Raw genomic sequence first — 22238 nt, 5'->3', positions numbered from 1 at the left:
AAAATTTTCCGGCCAGCCCAATCGATGAGCCGACCTGTATTTAAGTCTTTTGCCAATATTGGTCGGCTCGTCTCCCACCATACACGCACCAACTATCGTACGAAAATTAGTTTTGTAAGATATTGTCGGTGTGTCGACGGCCACCTTAATATGCAGACATTCAGTATATTCTGTAACTACTACTTTAGTGTGACCATTGAGACACTGTGGCTTTTGTCCCAGTCAAGGAATCACATTTCCATTTAAAGTTAAACACAGAAGCTGCAAAAGTTTCAACTCGGAAAACAAAGCAAGAAGAAGAGAGCAGAAGCGGAATCTAAAATGTGATGAAGCTCTTCAAGTAGACTTGTGCGCTTGAGATTTCAGCTTCCCGCTGTTAAAAGAAAAGGGGCTTTAGAACACAGAGATCTCAATCCTTAGCAGTTGCACTCAAGTAGCATATTTAATCCAGTTACTAGGTTAGAGATTTCAGGTATGTACTATCATTGTAAAGATGAAGAACGGTGACAGGCTCAGCAAAAGAAGTTTCTGACTCACTCAAATGGATTAGCCTACTTTGTATTCCATTGATACTTTAATAATGCTGATTTCTGCGCCAATTTATTGGAGCCAAAGACAAGTTATCAGGGCCTCAAGTGCCAACATTAGATTCAGTGATGCACTAGATCCATTGTTTTTGGATTTGGCTCAACACTGGAATCCTTGATTTGTTCAATTCCAATTTTTAACATTTTTAAATTGAGCAAAATCTCCCCCAAAATTGCACCATGTGGATAAAAAAAATGTTGCCTTGAGCTGCCCAGTTCTAAAAATTGACAAAGCTGTGAAAAACAAACTGAAATAAAGTGCATTCATAAATAGATTCAGTTGAAAAATGTAGGTTATTGCCCTGACTCCTTAACATAATGGTACATTAAGAACGGATTTTAATAGGTTTTAGATCATGTAGAAGCTGAAATGAACTTCCTATTTCCTATTGTAACAGTGGGGAATAATAGTCTCTGGGAAGGGACTGTGGCTGTGGGATAGCAGGTATAGTAGGGAGAGATGGTGCCTATAGTAACAGTGACAGTATAATAGTCTCTGGGAAGGGAGTGTGACTGTGGGATAGCAGGTATCAGGGCCGCCATCAGGGGGGGACAGGGGGGACAAGCGTACCGGGCCCGGGCATGAAGGGGGGCCCGGCAGCGCTGCATTTTTTTGAAGATCCGGGCCCCCCTTACGAGCGCCCGAGCCGTACGTCATTCCTCTTCAGTGCCGAATGCGGAAGTGCCGAAAAGCCGAAGCCGATGCGCCGAAAAGACCCGAAGTCACGGAAAAAGCCGAAATTGAAGTCCTGAAGCGGTGAAAAGACCCGAAGTCACGAAAGGAGGCGAAGTTGAAGTACTGAAGCCATGAGTTCAATCCTACTGAACACCAGTTTGTGTTTTTTTTTTTTTTAATCCCCTGGCCACCAATGTATTATTTTAATATTCTATAGGCCCCTGCCACCAATCTTTTTTTTAAAACTTTTGTTTTTGGGGCCCCAATTTTTTTTTAACTCGTAAGGGGCCCCTTGCCACCATTGTTTTTTTTTGTTTTTTTTTTTAAAAAAAAAAATTAATTTTCTTTTTGGTGGCCCCAAATTTTTTTAACTTGTAAGGGGGCCCCTGCCACCAGTTTTTTTTTTTTTTTCAAAAAAAAATTATTATTTTTTTAAATTTTTTTTGGGGCCCCAATTTGTTTTTAACTTGTAAGGGGGCCCCTGCCACCAATGTTTTTTTAAAAATTTAATTTTTTTTTTGGGGCCCCAATTTTTTTTATAAGGGGGCCCTGACCATCAATAGCTTTTTACAATTTGTGTGGGGGGGGGTTACTTTTTTAGCGCTGATGTCTGTGTGGTCTTTTAACTGCGATGTGGGCGGGATATGGGGCGGAGCCTGGTCGTCAGTGTGGGCGGGGCCCAGGGGGCTCCAAAAATTTTGTTGTACGGGGCCCCGTGATTTCTAATGGCGGCCCTGGCAGGTATAGTAGGGAGAGATGGTGCCTATTGTAGCAGTGGGGGATAATAGTCTTTGGGAAGGGACTGTGGCTGTGAGATAGCAGGTATAGTAGGGAGAGATGGTGACTATAGTAGCAGTGGGAATAATAGTCTCTGGGAAAGGACTGTGAGACAACAGATATAGTAGGGAGAGATGGTGCCTATAGTAGCAGTGAGGATAATAGTCTCTGAGAAGGAACTGTGGCTGTGGGATAGCAGGTATAGTAGGTAGATATGGTGCCTATAGTAGCAGTGGGAATAATGGTCTCTGGGAAAGGACTGTGAGACAACAGGTATAGTAGGGAGAGATGGTGCCTATTGTAGCAGTGAGGATAATAGTCTCTGGGAAGGGACTGTGACTGTGGGATAGCAGGTATAGTAGGGAGAAATTAAGGTAAAATTATAAGGTTAGTCACTAAAGATTTTAAATTAGCCTTATTTTAGAATGACATATTAGCAGTTACTATGAGAAAAACGTAAGATCTATTCCAATTTCTTTATGCTCAATGAATTCTTTTGTGTTTTGACATCTGACAGATTTGTGGTTGGCTTTTATCATTTGCAGAGATTAAGCTGTCAGATGAAAGACCCAGTTTTGTAGCTCCAGGCATCACAAATCTCACCCAGGACAAGCTCCTGACACTTTTAAAGTGACACTACTAAGGTCTGTGTTGTAAAAAAAATTGAAAGAAAACCTTTAGGGTATTGACACACAGAACTGTTTTGGGTACATTGAACCACTGCATTCTGACCCAACATCAGTGTACACTGTACCACAGTATCCACCTGTTCAATATTGGAAGCAAAATATGGGGTTGATTTTTAAGGCAGAAGGCAGTGGATTGGTATTATTATCATTGGTGTATTTATGTCAGTGGACACAATACCTAGTGAGACGTAGCCCTAAAGAATCATAATCGTATTTTTAGGTAAAGTGTAGAAAAAGTGTAAAGCTCTTAGAACTGCTTTTTATACAGGACACATCACCTTTGCAGCCAACAAATCGCGCTTTTATATGTTTTGGGGCCCCCTCTGCCATGGGCCCCCTATCTACAGTACCCATTGTACCCTCCGAATTGCAGTTTTGGCTCAAATGCATGTTCATAACAAAAAAAAAAAAAGGACAGAATGACCCCCTACAATAGCACCTCACCATTTAAAGATATTTCTAGGGGCCATATTTATTATGCTGTGTAAAAAACACAGCTTCGCTGTGTAAAAAATAGCATTTGCTTGGCGTAAAATTAAACACACCTTGATAAATTCACCATTTATTTACACAGCTTTTTACACCATTTTTTTTGGTGAATTTCATTTTACACAGCATAATAAATATGTCCCTCGTAGAATGAGCTCCACATTAAAAGTTAACAAAATTAAAAACAAAAGGAGAAAAGTCCTTAACCGATTAGGGAGGGGTATCGTAGTGCAAATTCTGTCATGCAAATCAACCGGGATAGATAGTGGAGACAAGAGGAGGCAAAAAGCTTCTTCCATCCGCTCATATCCCAGATTGCACTTACACACACACACCCCAACTGTTAGGAGTCCCCTCTATATCTGCATTACTGTAATTCAATTTAAACAGAACTTCAGACTCTCTGCCTGTCACAACTGGTTTAACTGCCAAAGTCACAGTCTCATTTTCAGCACCCATTAGCTTGGGATACTAAATGGTCATACCATGGGATGTTGCCTTTCATGTTTATCATATATATAAAACGGAAGAACTTACCATTAATAACAGGATACAAAGAAATTGATACTAGGGGTATATACCCTTAATTATTGTTGATGTAATTAGCTGACCACCCAGAGATCTTATGGAGCACCAGAGTTCCTTCATTCATCATCTATTGTGGTTACACAATGCTGAAATTAGCCAAAATCTAAGTTTGACATTGTCTCTCTCATTTGTCCCCTGCAATTTCTTAGAAATACCTGAATTCCCATGTACATTAGTCATGATGCTGGCCACATGCAGTTCAGATCTATGTCGTGACTCCCTGAACAAAGTACTAACACAATGGCTTTGACAGAATGCAGAACTGCACACGCCACTCTCTAAACTGCACTTATCTACAGGGCTACACTGCTGCATTAGAAAAATAGTTTTGGCTCCCTGGGCAAACAGACTTTGGAAGTCCTAAATATTATTATAAAGTAGGACTAGTTCAACTTTAAGCCCTTCAACTTCTGCTTATCAAAGACTCTAGGACAGCCAATACCGATACATTCCTATGAGTTTTTTTTTAAGGAATGGGTCGGTAACACCTAAATATCCCTGGTCTTTCCTCTGCTTGTACACTCTCATACCACGGGAACCAACAATTTCCCCGTTAAATGTTACTCAGAACAAATGCAGAATAAATACTAAGCATGTGATGCAGGGAGTTGCAAATCATATTAACTGCAATTATTTAAATGAATGTAGGTTCTGAATGGAAGCACAATCTCAGTCCCAGCAGGTGCAGCTCAATGGCATGCAAGCCCTATGCCACCCTCCTTCTCCTTATATTGCTTCCACCTCCCATCATGTGGGCCATTCATTGCTTGGTCGGCTGATCTTTGCCTGCTCAATGTATAGTGTAAAGGCATTTATCTAAACATTAATGGAATTTTTTCCTACGAGGAGTGGTCTAGCAACAATCACATGCTATTCCTTTAAAGAAGAACTAAAGCTATAATTACTAGGGAGTGCCGAAATTTTACGTACCTCCCAGTGATTATATTTGCTTACTTCAGACCTGTACTTCTATTAGCAGGATACTTAACCAGCCCACGGTATTTCTGTAGAGCAGTGATCCCCAACCAGTAGCTCATGAGCAACATGTTGCTCCCCAACCCCTTGGATGTTGCTCCTAGTGACCTCAAAGCAGGTACTTATTTTTGAATTCCTGGCTTGGAAGCAAGTTTTGGTTGCATAAAAACCATGTGTACTGCCAAACAGAGACTCCTGTAGGCTGCCAGTCCACATAGGGACTATCAAATGTCCATTCACAGCCCTTATTTGGCATCTCCAGGAACTTTTTTATGCTCATGTTGCTCCCCAACTCTTTTTACATTTGAATGTGGCTCACGGATAAAAAAGGTTGGGGACCCCTGCTGTAGAGGTTCAATAGCCTGGACCTGGGGAGGTTCTAAAGAAAAACCCTGAGCTGGTACAGTACAAAGTAAGTGCCGTGTATGGATATTTGGTAGTCCCTAAGTGGACTGGTAGCCTACAGGAGGTTCTGTTTTGCAGTGCCCCTGTTTTTTATGCAACCAAAATTTGCTTCCAAGGCATAATTCAGTAATAAGCCCCTACTTTGAGGCCTTTAGAAGCAACATCCAATGAGTTGGTGAGCAATGTGTTGCTCGCAAGCCACTGGTTGTGGATCACTGATTTAGAGTGATGCATATTGAAGCACTTTGGAGTATTACAATAGTATTCATTAGTGATGGGCGAATTTGTGCGAAAAATTTGCGAAACGGCGCCGGCGTCTCGTTTTTGACGCCGCCGCCCATTTTTGACGCCGGCAAATTTTTGCCGCAAATTTTCTCGGGCATTTCGCGAATTGCGCAAATTCACGCCTGGCGAATAAATTCGCACATCACTAGTATTCATTAACCCCCTGCCATGTGATGGCACACGCTTCCTTCAAAGGACTGGGGCTAGTGCTAGCAATTAAAAAAATATCTTCCTAAATAAACTCCTCCTATAATAAAAAGTAGGCTGATGGCTGCCAAATTATACAAGGAATCATAGCTGCACTTAGAGGGCCGGGTTTGTTAAACCCAGAATGTTTAACACCTTTGTGGCAAATAGTTTGGGTTCTAATCATATAAACTAAGAATCAAAGAGTTTTCCAAGCTGTCGCTGAACAATAAGGTTAAAAAATTAGAGAGTATGGTTATTTGCTTGACTGCAGAATCCTGAAACCAAAACCAGGCAACGTTAAGGTGGTCGCTGTCCAAAGTCACAAAAACCTCTAGAGGATGCTGATTAACTTTAGGTTGTAACCCAGACCAGGGATAAGAAGATCTCTGATTGATCATTAAGTTTCCAGCAAACCACTTAACTACAGAGCTGAAAAGCTATGCAGTCCTCAGGCCACGTATCCAGAGGTATTAAACCGTAATAGCATTAAACAGTTATACTGATGCATTAGCATTACAATGTTATTAAAGAAAACCCACTCTCGCAAACCCCATATAAGAAATATGACAAAAGCAATCTCTCTCTCCCAGCGCTCTTTCTATGAAGTGTACATCTAGAGGTGGTTTAGAGCCTGGAAGCAAAAACACATTGTTGTAAATTATTAATAAAGTTGGGCGATTAATGATCCTTGTAACAGGGACGGTAGGGCTATTCTCCAATGAGGATTAAACGCAACCACTTTGTGCTGTCGGAAACAACAGATTTGCCTGCAAGTCTTTTGTTTTTTTTTAAATTACATTCTGCGCACATTTATTTAAAGAGATAATGACACCACAAAATTTTGTTATAAAAATCTATTTCCAGAGGGACTGATATTTATGCATTGCGGAATGATAGGGTTTATTTGCACACGTGTGTCGAAAGGGTTAACAGTGCAGAATAAAGGGGAGTGAAGAGTGAAGGGGCTCCTTCTGTTAATAAAAATAAAGTTTCTGGTTACAATAGATCAATAGACTCAGTTTAGTAATAATTAAGTCATTCCTTCTACTGGGAAAACTTTCTTTTTTTTTCTTTAATATAACAAAATTGAAACTATAACAAGGCACAAGCATGAACAATAGATTGATAGCTCTGTAGACAAGAACATAGGTTTTAAAAATACACTTACCACATCAAAGGCTGCAGCGTGCAATAAGGCGATGTTCCAATGACTTCATCCGATAGGTGACACCGGCTCAGTCGGTTCTTCTTCTGCTGCTCAGCTAATCACCTTCTTCCCATGCTGTTTGAAGATACAAGAGAAGACAGCTTACTAAAGGCTAACTACCCACAGATCAGGATAATGCTTTCCCAAATCTGACCTCAAATACAACCTCTTTCTTTACAGAAATAAAAAAGAAAAACTCTCACTGCATAGAGACTGTCATGACTTCGCTACCTTGGCTAGCGCAGCTTGAAAGGGGAAGAAAGCACTAACTGCTGCAGAGTGGGGGGGGGGAGAAAAAAAAAGATCTGACAGTGGTTTAAATGTCAGCTGTTCTTCATTCTAGCACATTAATCTAGCCATTTCCAGCTAATTAGTTATGTAGGGGAATCAATAGGAGAAGAAGAAAAAAAATCCCTGTAGAAAGCTCCCTGCCCAGCGGTGCATGATTGCACTTGGTGCTCTGTTCACAATTCCAATGCTGAGAATCTCATACAGCTGTTTGTTCCCATCATAGCAACACAGACAGCAACCACATCCATTGCTATGGGACATCTGCAAGATCATTTGAACGCTTCCCAGTGCAACTAGAGACTAGAGAGCGCAGTGCAAGGCATGAGAGCAATCAGATTTGTGTTGGTATTTGCTCATCATTTGGAATATGCTCATATGTACACCCCAATCCTGCTCGCAATAAACTGCTCTTGATAATAGGGAATATGCATTTCATATTAAAACTGAGATTTAGAGGCTTGCCATCTACTATGACTTGCCAATGGTCTTTATTTTTTTGTTCAAATAAAGGAAAAGGTCAGGAACGCTCAGCACTAATTTAGGTTCCAAAACGATTCACTTGATGTAGGCGTAGCATGTTTTCATGCCGTTGGCAACAAAATCACTGCATTTTTCCATAGGTACTGAAATTTGGCACTGAAAAATTCTCAAAACACCAAAAAAATTTGCAAAGCCGTTTTATCGCGAGACAAAAATTATTTTTGTAGCAAACTACATTAGAGTCTAGGGGCGTTTTTTTCTTGACACCTTGTTTCTGCTTTGGGAGGGCAACATCACATGCATTTTTCACTCCGTATACTGCTACACACATGCCCTACATACACTGTGTACAACAGCTTTGACAATAGAAAAAAAGTGCTCCCATGTTGCCAATTTCTTAAAAACGTCTGATTTTTGACATTACCTCTGGTCACCTGGTAATAGTATCTACTACTACCATCTATAGTTTATATTACTATTCGCTAACAAACACAAATAATAATAAATCTGACCACCAACAGATAATATTTGGGTGCTTTGTATTGCACATTAAAAAGAATACGAGCAACAGCGAAAATTTTTGCCGGCGACAAAACCGGAAAGTCTGTGGTGAATCTGGTGAAATTTTTTCTTTCATCACTACTGAAACTTTGCCCACTTGTATATCAGTCTGTTCTATGATAAAAATTAATGAACGGAGGGAAACAAATTAAAAATTATTTGGTAGGTTTCTTTGTAATTGTTCACCTTATACAGGATGTAAAAAGGACAACTAAACCCTAAAATCACATAGGACTAGAAATGCAGTATTTTATGTACTGAGCTTACTGCACCTGCCTAAAGGTTCAGCTTCTCTAGAACTTTAATTATCCAGACCTTCCAAGTTGTACAAGGGAGCTCACCATCTTGGGAGTGTCAGTGACTGTGCACATGCTCAGCTGCTAAGAAGCTAAGCTTAGGGGTCAGAGAAAATGAGGTTCATCTGTCATAGAAACTGATGCTACAGGGCTGATTATTATATTCTGATCATAATTGTGCTGGTTTCTGAGCTGCCATGTAAGGAAAATCTGAATTAATCTGCCTTGTATTGTGATATTTATATTTTATATATAAATTATATTGTGAGTCGGCCCCTAAGCTCAGAAAATGGACATAGTTACATAGTTAAATTGGGTTGAAAAAAGACAAGTCCATCAAGTTCAACCCCTCCAAATGAAAACCCAGCATCCATACAAACACCCCTCCATACCTTCACATAAATTCTATATACCCATATCTATACTAACTATAGAGTTTAGTATAACAATAGCCTTTGATATTATGTCTGTCCAAAAAATCATCCAAGCCATTCTTAAAGGTATTAACTGAATCAGCAGCCCAGAGCATGTGCAATGAATCGGCAGAAAAGAAGATGGGGAGCTACTGGGGCATCTTAATGGTTCATGAGCTTGACAGATCATATAAAACGGCACCAGAAGAATTCCTTTATATCTTTAATATTTTACTGTGAAAGTAATTATAAGCTCAAGAGCAGAACCCATAGGGTTTCCCCAAACCTTGACTAAGAGAATATGTTTTCGCACATGCCTAGCAACTGTCAGTCAGTAGGTTTAACTTAGAACCATAGCTGGACCCTTATTCCTAAAATGATGGCAGATTACTGAGAAGACGGTATTCATATAAGACAAAAAAACAAAATAATGGGTAGAAAGAGTTCTGCTCATGAAAGCGTATAATCTGTATCAGGGATAATAGCAATCTTTGGCTCTCCAGCTGTTGCTCATCTACAACTCCCAAATACCCTTCATCAGCTTCTCTTGCAGGGGATGCCGGGAACTGTTGCTTGGCAACAGATGGTTTGAGCTTGTTAAGAAGTAAATAGTATACATTGTCATCATTTGGAAAGCAGAAAAATGCAGACACTAAATGGTTAATAGGACTAGCGAACCTCTCTCCAGTTTCATAATTTCACATTGTTGCCCCCCCTACAGCAATGAAAGAAATGACTAGGAATATATATATATATATATATATATATATATAGGAATAAACACACACACACACACATATATATATATATATATATATATATATATATATATATATATATATATATATATATATATATATATATATATATATGTTTATATTATATTTAGACTTGTATCCAGTACAAAACCTCTACCTATATAGATACGGACTAGACAAATAAGAGTTAACTGATCCTCAGTTGCCATAGTTACAGGAGCAGGGCAAACAATTTGCCCATGGTTTATTATAGCCTCCTTTCATGGGTATTTAGAAAGGGACAATGCATAAAGAACTGATCTATTCTGCATATTTTGGCTCTTACTGGCAACTGGAGTATTGGATGACCCTCTGAACCCCTGTACAGATACAATAACTGAAATTAACAACACTTGTAATATCTGCTTAGCATCTAGGCCAATTACTAAAGTGGCAGAGATTCTTTTAAGATGAATGGCAACCATATCTTTATTCGGAGGAGATTTGCAAGTGCTCCTTATTTTATTTTTATGGTATTTGAATTATTTAAATGTTTTGCTCTGCAGCTGTTTGCATTTCAGTGATGTACCTGGTAGTTAGGGGTTAATTGCCTTAGCACCCTGGGAGCAGTTATGAAACCAAAATGGAGGATGAACAGCAGAGGATGTGGAAATAAAAATAAGCAGTAAAAAGATAACAGCAATGAGTTCAGAGCTTCACAGTCACTTTTTTATAGTTGCTTGGGTCAGTGACCCTGACAACCAGATAGCATTTTCAGCTGCGGGCTGGAAAAAGACAGAATAGAAAGGCTAATAGTTCAAAAGTTACACAAAATAAATAATGAAATCCATATTAAATGTCTCTTAGAATGGGCCACTCTATCACATGTTCACCTTTTTTATGGGAGATTCCATTTGAATGGGTTAAAAAATGCAGATTGTAATTAAAATTTCAACTGTGCTTTAGAAAAAATTAAGCCAGCTAATTATCAGTTTCTTGTGATCCCTGTGCTACGGTGAAACATATCTGTCAGTTCTTGGATCTAGCCCTTGACTTTCCCAGAATGACAAGCTAAAAATCACCATTAGGAACCTAGCAACCAAGATAAAATTCCATGAGGCCCTGAGCACTGGGTTTTGAGATTTTAAGCAACAGACATAGAGCTTGAGCATTATTTGACCCTAATGAAAACAATTGCCAAATGCCAACTACAGGAATGAAACAACAATATTAGGAAAGATAACCATCTTTGGCTATAGGAAACAGTAACTTTTGAATAAAGATTCTGTACACAACATCCTTTGTGAGAACTAAAGCTTTAAAAAAAAGTAGTGTAGAAAGGCTGCACATTATATTTTGGGTTGTATACCAGCCGAAGCCAATAACAGCACTTTAGGAGTGACGATCTGTGCCTCTGAAGATGCTCTTACTAGTGGTTATAAAATTCCCTGAATAGTTAGAAGCATGTAAAATTCAGCAAAGCTTCCCTTTGTGCGTAAATTCTGTAAGGTCCAATGGGCCTCTTGATTAAGATGTGTATAAGCTAGACTTTCAGTAGTATCTAATTAATTTGTTTCTGGCTACAGTGATGCACATTAAAATGAATGGTTAAGTGGCTTTCTTGGGTACTCCCAACTTTATCTTTAACTTCCTCTACAGCAGTGCAGTGATCCCCAACTTGTTGCTAGCAAGTAACATGTTGCTCACCAACCCCAGGGATGTTGCTCCCAGTGACCTCAAAGCAGGTGCTTATTTTTGAATTCCAGCCTTAGAGGCAGGTTTTAGTTGCATAAAACACAGGTGCGCTGCAAAACAGAGCCTCCTGTAGGCTGTCAGTCCACTAGAGGCTTCTGACTACAACCCTTATTTGGCACCTCCAGGAAATTTTTAATGCTTATGTTGCTCTCCAAGAGCTCAAGAGTACGATATGTTTGTGACCCCTGCTCTACAATATGTTGCCCTGCCACGCTGAGACAGATGCAGCCCTGGAAGTGCAAAGGGATGCACCCAAGAATACATGGCACAATTTGGGAGTGGCAAGGTATATAGTGGGAAAGACAACTTTTTTTGCATGTAGTTTATTATGAATCCCTATACCCACATTGAAATGCAATGAATGCATCGAAATGTGCCCTTCCTTGTTAAACCTCTTTAGCAAAAGAATCAAAGATCGTAGCTTCTACAGCCAACAGCCATTTTTCTACTACAAACTGCTTGTACATGAATACGATCACCCGGAATGCAAAATTAACATTCACAGAGCCGTGCATTGCTAGCAATGTTTCAATAACTCATAATAAATACATAGAGGCCAAGATGTGAAACTGAAACACCTGCATTTTATATGGGATCTGCCAAGTACAATAAAACGTCTTGCAGGTCTCTTGAGTATGGCTTCAAAGAAACAAGTGGCGGTTATTTCGCTGCAGTTCCTACTCAGGAATATATTCCGAGCCTCATACAGCTTTATTGTCCCCGGTGAGAAACAGATTAAAACTCAGTAATAAAGCCATTTGCTCCTTCTAGCTAAGCATTTTCTGATGTGTTCCAAAGGGTTTCACTTGATGTGTTTATTGAAATGGCAAATTGTTATGTATTGGAGTGTCTAAAAATGGAATTGCCAAACAACCTATACAGTATTTTGTAATTAAGTGTTCCTTTTTGCACTTCTGTGATGACTTGCATTGTGTTTTAGGATGCTATTCCCTCCCCCTATATTTTAATTATGTAAAACAGTGGTTCAAGTTACTGATTGTAGGTGCATTAGGTCCCATAGAGACTTTCATTCATTTATGTGCACAGAATGCCCCCAAACAGGGTGAAAGATAAAATAGGGGAAGGAAATGATGCAGGCTTTTAGAGATATAACAGGTGTATTCATAGTAAATAGAATATTCTTTCACATAGCACAGGCCAAAGACAATGAAAAAGTAAGCCGTACAGTATGGGTAGAATACAAATTGGCTTCTAGTTATGCTACTCTTAGTTGATGGAAAAGATGCATAAGAAACCAGTTAGTTCTATCACCAGAAGTTTCTCATGTGCAGCCTCTGGAACAATTGACATCTAAAGGGAGATTTAGGGGGTGATTTATTATATCTTCCTAATGGTACTGAGCAGTAATGATAGTTATCACACGGCAACGCATTAATTACAAAGCTTTCCTTGAATTGTTCCTTGAATGATAAATTCCAACGCGGAAAATAATTGTTTTTGAGAAAACAGAGAAAACTATCACGCTGCAGAGAATCCTTCAGCCTCCAGCGATCCTTTAGGATTTCCCAGTTTGAGATTTGATAAATGAACCCCTTTGTGATCACTTAGATTTTCTCATCTCTATTTCCAGCACTGCTATTCTCAAATCTTATTTTGGGATGGCAGAGAAATCTGGGTAAAGAAGAGATGGTGCTGCAAATCAGCTCACAGTAAAAGCTCTGAAATCACCATTAATTCCAGTTCTGCCACCGCTAAAGTGCCATAGATGGAGGCTATTCATTATGATATCACATAGCAGTAAATAATGGATCATCGTGCTAAAATATTTGAACCCATCTACAGTTTCACTAGCTGGTTATCTACTGTAATATCCCTGGTAGCTGTCTATGTTCGGAGCAAGCAGCTGTCATTCCCATAGCCGACTCCACATACACTGTCCATGGTGCTGAATACAAATAATGCGTTATATAACCACACAGTGCTGTGTAATTTCAAGGGGATCTAAACCCCAAAATATGAACTCGTGCACTTACTCAGAGTGGGACTTTGACCACTTTTACTTGAATTTTCTATTATTAGTCATTTGAGACTGCAAATGGCAGGTTATTGGCTCAAAAGCTCAGAGGGATAGCACCCTATTTGTCTATTAACTTCCAGTATTCAGTTAATTTTAGGGTTGCTTACTCTCATTTGGGATAAAAGCCTGTCTACAAATGCAAAGATCTGCTAAAACTCGAATTCTTGTTAACTGCAAAAATGCTTTGGGAAGAAGCCAGAGTAAGCTTATATCAATTCAGTTTTGGGTTTAGAAAACTTTAAACATGAGCATAGCTATAATGATCTCTTGCTAACCCCATCAATCCTGTCATGCACAAATCTATTTGGATTATTCCTTGCACTACCAGAACCCTCCGATTATGGTTATAAATGAGCTTTATATTATGAAATCTCTTGTTGTGTGTTGTATGACTCATGTGCTTTCCTTTGGATGCGTCCCTAAGTGACACGGCATAAGCATGCATTGCAATGGTTGCCTCACAGAGAGGCCTGCAGAGCTGACTCATCCTACGTTTCTCTGGTTCTCGCTGTCCTCATAGGAACATAACTGGTGTAACCAATTCAGGCGGGGAAACTCTCTGAAGAAGGAAAGACCACAATACGCTGCAGTGAGCTACAAATGTACAGTGTGTCTGTACTTTCGGAAAGGGGGTAGCAAAAGTTTTAGTAAGGCTTTGCTTAAAGGAACAGTAACACTGAAGAGTGAAAATACATTATTACATATATATTTTTTCAGCAACTTGAAATGAAAGATTCCTTGGCATAAGAAAGGCTTTACATTGGGGCAGCAACATATGGGTTGTTCTAAAGTTTGGTTTTTTTTCTCCCTTAAAGGAGAAGGAAAGCTCCAAGACAGTTCATTACCAACAGATTAGCCGCAATAGTGCAAACTAGAACATTATATTTATTCTGCAGAATGCTTTACCATACCTGAGTGAACAGCTCTAGACAATGTCTCTGTTTATTAAAGGAACAGTTCAGTATAAAAATAAAAACTGGGTAAATATATAGCCTGTGCAAAATAAAAAATGTTTCTAATATAGTTAGTTAGCCAAAAATGTAATGTATAAAGGCTGGAGTGATTTGATGTATAACAAGTCAGTCAGGACACTACTTCCTGCTTTTCAGCTCTCTTGGTTTACACTGACTGGTTACCCTGGTTACCAGGCAGTAACCAATCAGAGACTTGAGGGGGGCCACATGGGTTATATCTGTTGCTTTTGAATCTGAGCTGAATGCTGAGGATCAATTACAAACTCACTGAACAGAAATGTACCATGTGGCCCCCCTTCAAGTCGCTGACTAGCTCAGAGTTATAGAGCTGAAAAGCAGGAAGTTGGATTCTGGCTGTTTTATTAGACATCTGTTCACTCCAGCCTTTATAGATTACATTTTTGTCTAACTAACTATATTAGAAACATTTTTTATTTTGCACAGCCTATCCATTTACCCAGTTTTTATTTTCACACTGAACTATTCCTTTAAGGATAGACGCTGCCATATAAGCTTGGTGTGACATCACTTCCTGCCTGGGTCTCTCCCTGTTCACTTACAGCTCGGAGCTCAGATTACAGCAGTGATGGGAGGAGGGAGGGGGAGAGGAGCAAGCTGAGCATGCTCAAGCCCTGCCCTGGAGGTTTAAACTGAAAAGAGGAAGTCTGATACAGAAGCCCACGTGTACACAATAAAAGGAAAGAAATGCTGTGTTTCTTTTGACAGAGAACTCAGAGCAGCATTACTTTGATGGTTTACTGGTGTATTTATATAGACCTTTCTGATAAAGCTTACTTCATTTTAGCCTTTCTTTCTCCTTTAAGCCTATGTATCAAAAGAACTGTGTGCACGTCACTCTCACAATGAAAGTGACGCCAACCAGACTTAAATTCTTAGCACAATTATGTCAAATTGTTGCATCGCTACAATTGCTTCAGCAGCAACTCCCCACAACAACTCTGGTATTCTGGAAACAAACACTGCATTGTGGCAAGAATGCAGGGCAATTGTGCCGGCATGTGCACTTTTGACATTGTGTAAATAACCCCTTTTTATAATATATCAAGTATAATACAGTATTAAAAATGGCCTTTGCCAACAGATTATCAATAAAAAAAACTGTACAATCTGGAACTCACCTAAAGCTCAGCCAAGTTACCTGCCTATCATACTGCAAATGTTAAACGGTTTGTGTGTACAGTATATATATATATATATATATTATATATATATATATATATATATATATATATATATATATATATATATATATACACACACGCACACACATATATATACACACACACACACCTAATAGCATTTTATTCCAGCTTTTAGAGGTGAATACAAGCAATATAAAATGTTCTGCCGGCTGCCTCTTGAAATGGATTTGTATGCTAATAGGTACTCTAATGGAAGTACAAAGGCTGATCTACTGCGCTCACCAGTTCACAAAAAGCCAACATTTACAACACCCAGTGATATTGCTTCTTCTCAGTACACGGAAAGCTGCAATGTGCTTCATTAACATTGAAGAAATTTAGTTAAAGGGTTTTCAGTCTATAAATAGGCCTATTTCTTTTCCACTATCAACATCTCTAATAGACATTTTGCTCCCGGACTCTTCTTTTAATGTACAAGGATTTTTATTGGTGCTGCCTTTTCTTGACAACTATGCAACTCACCCCTCGTCTTGCATAAAACACAACGATAAGACCTGGTCTTCAACATACCAACATAAGGGTTAAAGGCTCCGGCCCAGCTAGCATACCAGGGCTTTATAAAAGCTGCTACATGGGAAAGATTCTAAAGCCACCAGGATTTTTACAGGTAATAGGTATATGTTCCTCATTCAGACCACTAGAAACAACAACACTGGGGCTTTGGGCAGGCTGGACACAGAAACTAAAACTGTATAGACGTTGCTAGCATAAAACCATTTAGTCTCTATGTATGCACAATACTGCACCTTGAAACGGGTATTGAAAAATTCTAATTAGCAAATGAAAAGGCACAGGACATAATTTATTATTTTGTGTTGCCATTACAAAGCGGATTCTTAATTGGCAATTATGTCTTGGGAACATTCCAGAAATCTGGCACCTGTCAAGTCAAAGCTCACAAGTCAATGATTGCTCCTGCGATGGCAGAAGTAGAGATTTGCCAATTACTGTTAGGTATAAGATGCCAATTGTTGTTCATGCAGAGTTATTCCAGAGAGGATGCATTAAAAAAGGAACAAAGAAACTAGGAGAAACATTAAATGATACATAGTGAAAAGGCATTATTCTACAAGAGTTAAAAGGGTGGTTCACTTTTACGTTAACGTTTAGTATACTATAGAATAGCTTGCTATAGTTTTTAAATTATTTGCCTTCTTCTGACTCTTTCCAGTTTACAAATGGGGGTCGCTATTTGTTTTTGGAAAATGTGATTGCGCTGGCAAATGGAGGGAGTATATGCAGTACAAATGATGTGGCTTGGGTAGCTAAGATAGACCCAACTTATATACATGTTAGGAAAATGTAGGCTTTACATGTCCTTTAATAAAGAATTACGTAATACAGGAGAAAATATAAACGTTTCTATTTCTAGGCTTCAGGATCTCAGCTAGATGTCAACAAATAACCATACGGCCTTGGATATGTACTTTTCCATCCACTTCAGAACAGATACATGTTTTCACTCTTCATTGAACAGTAGAATGTAATGGCACACTGCTTCCATTTCTCTAAAATTAGCAAATTATGCTAGGTCCTTTTACTGGACCTAAGAACCTAACATAAATATCATTTATAGTCCTTATACTGAATCCATATCACTAATACATTAAATTATTCTCTTTGGTTCTATTAACCACTTACATATGTCTGGTTAATCCATTTCATATCTCCCAAAATTCTACAGCCCTGCTTCATCTGCATCTCAACAAACGCCCTTTTCTATCTCGCAACCAGGACAAAAATTCAGAAGACTATAAGAATCTTTATTCGCATAAGCCCCTGGGAAATTCTTTTTTTAAAAAAAACCTAGCTTCTTAATATGACTACGGAATTGAAAAATCTAAAATTTATATGCGAGAACCCCAAAAATACAGATGGAAAAAATGTATCTAGACATATGACTCTGGTAGCTCTCCACCATGTGACTCCATTTATGTAGGTTAGGATATTTCTGTAATTGAAATAAATGCTGTGATATGCTTTGACCCAGATCAAATATATGGATACCTATGAAAGGAAAAGATATGTTGTATAAATCATGTGTACTCACCCAAAAGCAAGATTCAAACCACAGATCTATACCGGCTTAGGGAAGGCTCATGAACACCTTTTATTTGGTTTCTAAATAAATATGGTTGGTTCCTTGGTGATACAGGTATGGGACCTGTTATCCAGAATGCTCAGGACCTGGGGTTTTCCGGATAGCAGCTCTTTCTGTAATTTGGATCTCCATACCTTAAAGGGGTTGTTTATCTTTGAGATAACGTTTAGTATGATGTAGAGACTGATATTCTGAGACAATTTGCAGTTGGTTTTCATTTTTTATTATTTGTGGTTTTTGGGTTATTTAGCTTTTTATTCATTAGCTCTCCAGTTTCAGCAATCTGGTTGCTGGGATCCACATTAACCTAGCAACCATGCACTGATTTGAGTAAGAGAATGGAATATGAATAGGAGAGACCTGAACAGAAAGCTGAGTAATAAAAAGTAGCAATAACAATACATGTTTAGCCTCACAGAGCATTTGTTTTTTTAGAATGGGTCAGTGACGCCCATTAGAAAGCTGCAAAGAGTCAGAAGAACAAAGGGAAATAATTCAAAAACTATAAAAACAACAATTGAAAAGTTGTTTTGAATTGGCCATTCTATAACATACTAAAAATTCCTTAAAGGTGAATCACCCCTTTAAGTATAGTAGATGATCATGTAAATATTAAAGGGGATATAAAGCGAAAATGAAAATTTTACATAAGCTGTAGCATACTGAAATAAGAAACTTTATAAATACAATCAATTAAAAATGCTGTACTGTTTCTGAAATAATCAAGTTTATCTTCTCTATTCCTCTCTCAGAATCTGCTTCTCTTCATTCCCTCTTCATGCGGGAGTTGGGTGTCAGATATTAATGGACAGTTAGAGCCATATATTTTATAGGGGGCTCCTTTTGCCTAGAAGATGTATTAGAGCTCAGTTCTTTTGTGAGATTTTGTTTGTACTGGAATCAGTTATTCATCTGCTAGGAAAGGAAGCTCCCCCTAACCTATAAGATATATTGGATCTAACGGTCAATGAATATCTGACACCCAACTGCTGCATGAAGGGAGAATGAAGAAAAATAGATGCTGAGAGTGGGATAGTGCTGGTTTTGCCTCCAATAAGAATTTACTATATCTTAGTTTGGATCAAGTACAAGATACTGTTTTATAATTGCAGAGAAAAAAGTAATCATTCTTAAATATCGGATTATTTGGATAAAATAGAGTGTATGGGAGATGGCCTTTCCCTAAATCGGAACTTTCTGGATAATGGGTTTCCGGAAAATGGATCTCATACCTGTATTAATATAGGCAGGCAGAGCTGCACTGAGTGCAGATAGGGGTGACTGCCTAGCGTCCCTTGTATAGGGCCCTTCACAGCAGCATGTTAGAACACTAAAGAGACAATATATATTAGGGCAAGATGGCAATAAATATAATTTGTTTAAACATTTCAACAACCTATTGTTCATTTGTTGAAGTAGACATGAGAGAAACAGCATGCTAATTTACACACATTTACGTACAGAAGAACACTCCTAATACTAAATTACAACTGTAAATCAATTGTCAGTATTTTATTCTTAAAGGGATACTGTCATGGGAAAACATGTTTTTTTGTCAAAACGCATCAGTTAATAGTGCTATTCCCGCAGACTTCTGCACTGAAATCCAATTCTCAAAAGAGCAAACAGATTTTTTTATATTCAATTTTGAAATCTGACATGGGGCTAGACATGTTGTCAGTTTCCCAGCTGCCCCCAGTCATGTGACTTGTGCCTGCACTTTAGAATGGAATTACTTTCTGGCAGGCTGTTATCTCTCCTACTTAATGTAACTGAAGGAGTCTCAGTGGGACTTGGCTTTTACTATTGAGTGTTGTTCTTAAATCTACTAGGGAGCGGTTATTTTCTGTTAGGGAACTGCTATCTGGTTACCTTCCCATTGTTCTTTTGTTAGGCTGCTGGGGGAGGAAGGGAGGGGGTGATATCACTTCTGAGGCATATAGTTAGTCACTATTTATCACATATATAACAGACTCAGAGCCAAGCCTAAGGCATGTCAATTCCTTATAAGAAAACAGGCAACTTCTGCTATACTAACATTCATGGCTCAGCAAATTACAGAACCATGAATATATTATGTGCTTTTGCAGTTCATATAAATATATATATATATCATGTACATGTTATTTGTGTAGGATATTATTATTACAAAATAATTACATATATTATCCAGGCTCTGTAAAGTGCTGCAGAATATGTCAGCCCTATATAAAGAATAATAATAATAGGGTTGACAACATTGTAAAGGTTCAATGTGCTCTAGGTTGCAGTGGGTTCTTACAGGGAACATGCTATGCAAGCCTAATAATTGGAAAAGGTATAATCATTCACTGTGAGCTGGGTAAAGTACATACTACACATATGGTGCATTATTCCTAGCCAAAATCTTTATACTGACATGGGTTCCTAACTTATGCACCTATTAGAGACACACAGGCATCTGGTGTATTTTGCAGAACCCCAACGATTCAAGAGATGTGAAAAACAAGAGTACCTGCATCACTTACACAGCATTACGTTTGATCCAGCTGTTGAAATGTTGCTGTGTTCACATTCATGAGTCTGATTAATGTGCAACACACAAAAAACTGCCTTGCCCTTGCCTTAGAGCAATGCGACTCAAAGTTTGTAGACTGATTATTTCACATCCACATGTACTGGATTATTTAAATTATTTCATATAGAGAAGTCTTGTGGAATCCTTAAAGAAATTGATCAGTAAAAAAAAAAAAAGAAATAGAACCTGGGTAAATAGATAGGCTGTGCAAAATAAATAATGTTACCAATATAGTCGGCCAAAAATGTAATGTATAAAGGCTGGTGTGAGTGAAGGTCTAACAAACACCACTTGCTGCTTTGCAGCTCTCTTTGTTTTCACTGTTACAAGGCAGCAACAAATCAGTGACTTGACTTGACTTGACTTGAGTGACTTTTTGGCTAACTATATTAGAAATGTTTTTTACTTTGCACAGCCTATTTAGCCAGTTTTTACTTTTAATTAATACCGATATTGGCAAAACCTCCCGGTTAAATTCCCACTTCCATTAAATACACAAGGATTGTTTAATAAAATGTATATAAGAGAAAGAGAGAAAGAGAAATAAACCTTGTTTATTGTATTTATTTAATTAAAAGACCACCCTTACTTTCCACCAATTTCCAATGATAGAGGACCACTTGGAGACCAATTAATCAATTTCACAATTCATCTGCCACTTCTTAGTTCATTAAGGATCCTTTACAGAGAAACACCATTAATTCTATACGTAATATTAATTGCTCTAAGCCACTTGATTGTCCACAAACTTAAAAATCACCATTGATTAAATCAAGTGCAATCAATTTAAAGTGCAAGTGCTATATCCTCAAAGTACACAATTAGTGCCATATGTGAGGATTGACTACTACCGTAATTAATTATTGATTTATCCAATTAATAGTTGATTATGGTTAAACCAAATTTTGTATTTGCAACTAATTGAAGCAGTATATATATATAAATATAATATTAATTATAAAGTGCAAGTGCCTAATCCTAAAATATACAATTCATTATATATTTTGCTTCAAAATGTATAAATTAATAACTTGATAAAGTGAATAGTGCTAATAAATTCTTGATTTAAAAATTGGTCTGTTATTTTCCCATCTCCCCGGTCGCTCTTGGATTAAAACCCAGAATGTGGAAATAAAATAGTTGCTGGAGTTACTCCCGTAGATTCTAACTCAATTTTTTCTAATCACTGGGAGTACCACAAAGTAGGAGAAAGGTCAGGAACTGAAGGGCTGCGGTCTCAAATTTTAAAACTTCTTATTTGAAGAGAATGTTCTAGTCTAAAAAAACGCAAACCCAACAGACCTTAAAAAGGAGAATAGGATAAGATAAAGAAAAGTTAAGTATGAGCGTTAAAAATTAGCTTCCGCAATTTAGAATAGAAGTCAAGTCTTGCCCTGACGCACGTTTCGCCAGTGGCTTTTTTCTTTTAGTTTTTACTTTTACACTGAACTGTCCTTTTAAGCACAAGTGTGGAGGTGTCCTCTACGTGTACAGGCCTGCCCATGATCACCCTGGACATTCATTCCCACTATAAACCAAAAAGAACATTCCAATGCATTATTAAAACTAACATCAGTTCAGCAGCTATTTGCTGGCTGAACATGTGTAGATTTGATTAAAGCCAACCACTGGACGGAAAACGTAAATATGCTTTTACAAAATAGCTATTGACCTAATAGTACTGCCTTCATCGAACCACCAAGAATACCAGTCAACCTCTTGCACCGCTGGGTTATGGCAATGAATATTTCAGTGCTGTAATTAGATGCTGTTTTACATGGGCCCGCATGATTCATCCGGAAAGGGTTATAGCACAACAGAGTAGATAAATCTTCATGTTGTAGGATTAACCCCAAAGATAAATTAACTGCAATAACTTGATCTTGTGCTTAACATTTCCTTTCCATGCTGTTAAGTGGTTTTAATTTTAACCCAATGCTGGGTA

At 38.2% G+C, this 22238-nt stretch overlaps 1 protein-coding gene across 2 annotated transcripts in view; it reads right to left on the bottom strand.

Moving 5' to 3' along the window:
- The window catches only part of LOC108701012 (ankyrin repeat and fibronectin type-III domain-containing protein 1), a 412491-nt gene that overhangs the window by 207034 nt on the left and 183219 nt on the right, over nucleotides 1-22238 (bottom strand). For both annotated transcript variants that reach the window (XM_018235128.2, XM_041576478.1), the window contains exon 4: nucleotides 6829-6942. The gene's annotated coding sequence lies outside the window, so the exon portion shown is untranslated. The remainder of the gene's footprint in view (nucleotides 1-6828; nucleotides 6943-22238) is intronic.

Source organism: Xenopus laevis, chromosome 9_10L (genome assembly GCF_017654675.1).
Source record: "Xenopus laevis strain J_2021 chromosome 9_10L, Xenopus_laevis_v10.1, whole genome shotgun sequence".
Taxonomy (NCBI): Eukaryota; Metazoa; Chordata; class Amphibia; order Anura; family Pipidae; genus Xenopus; species Xenopus laevis.
This window is presented reverse-complemented; position numbering and strand designations above follow the sequence as displayed.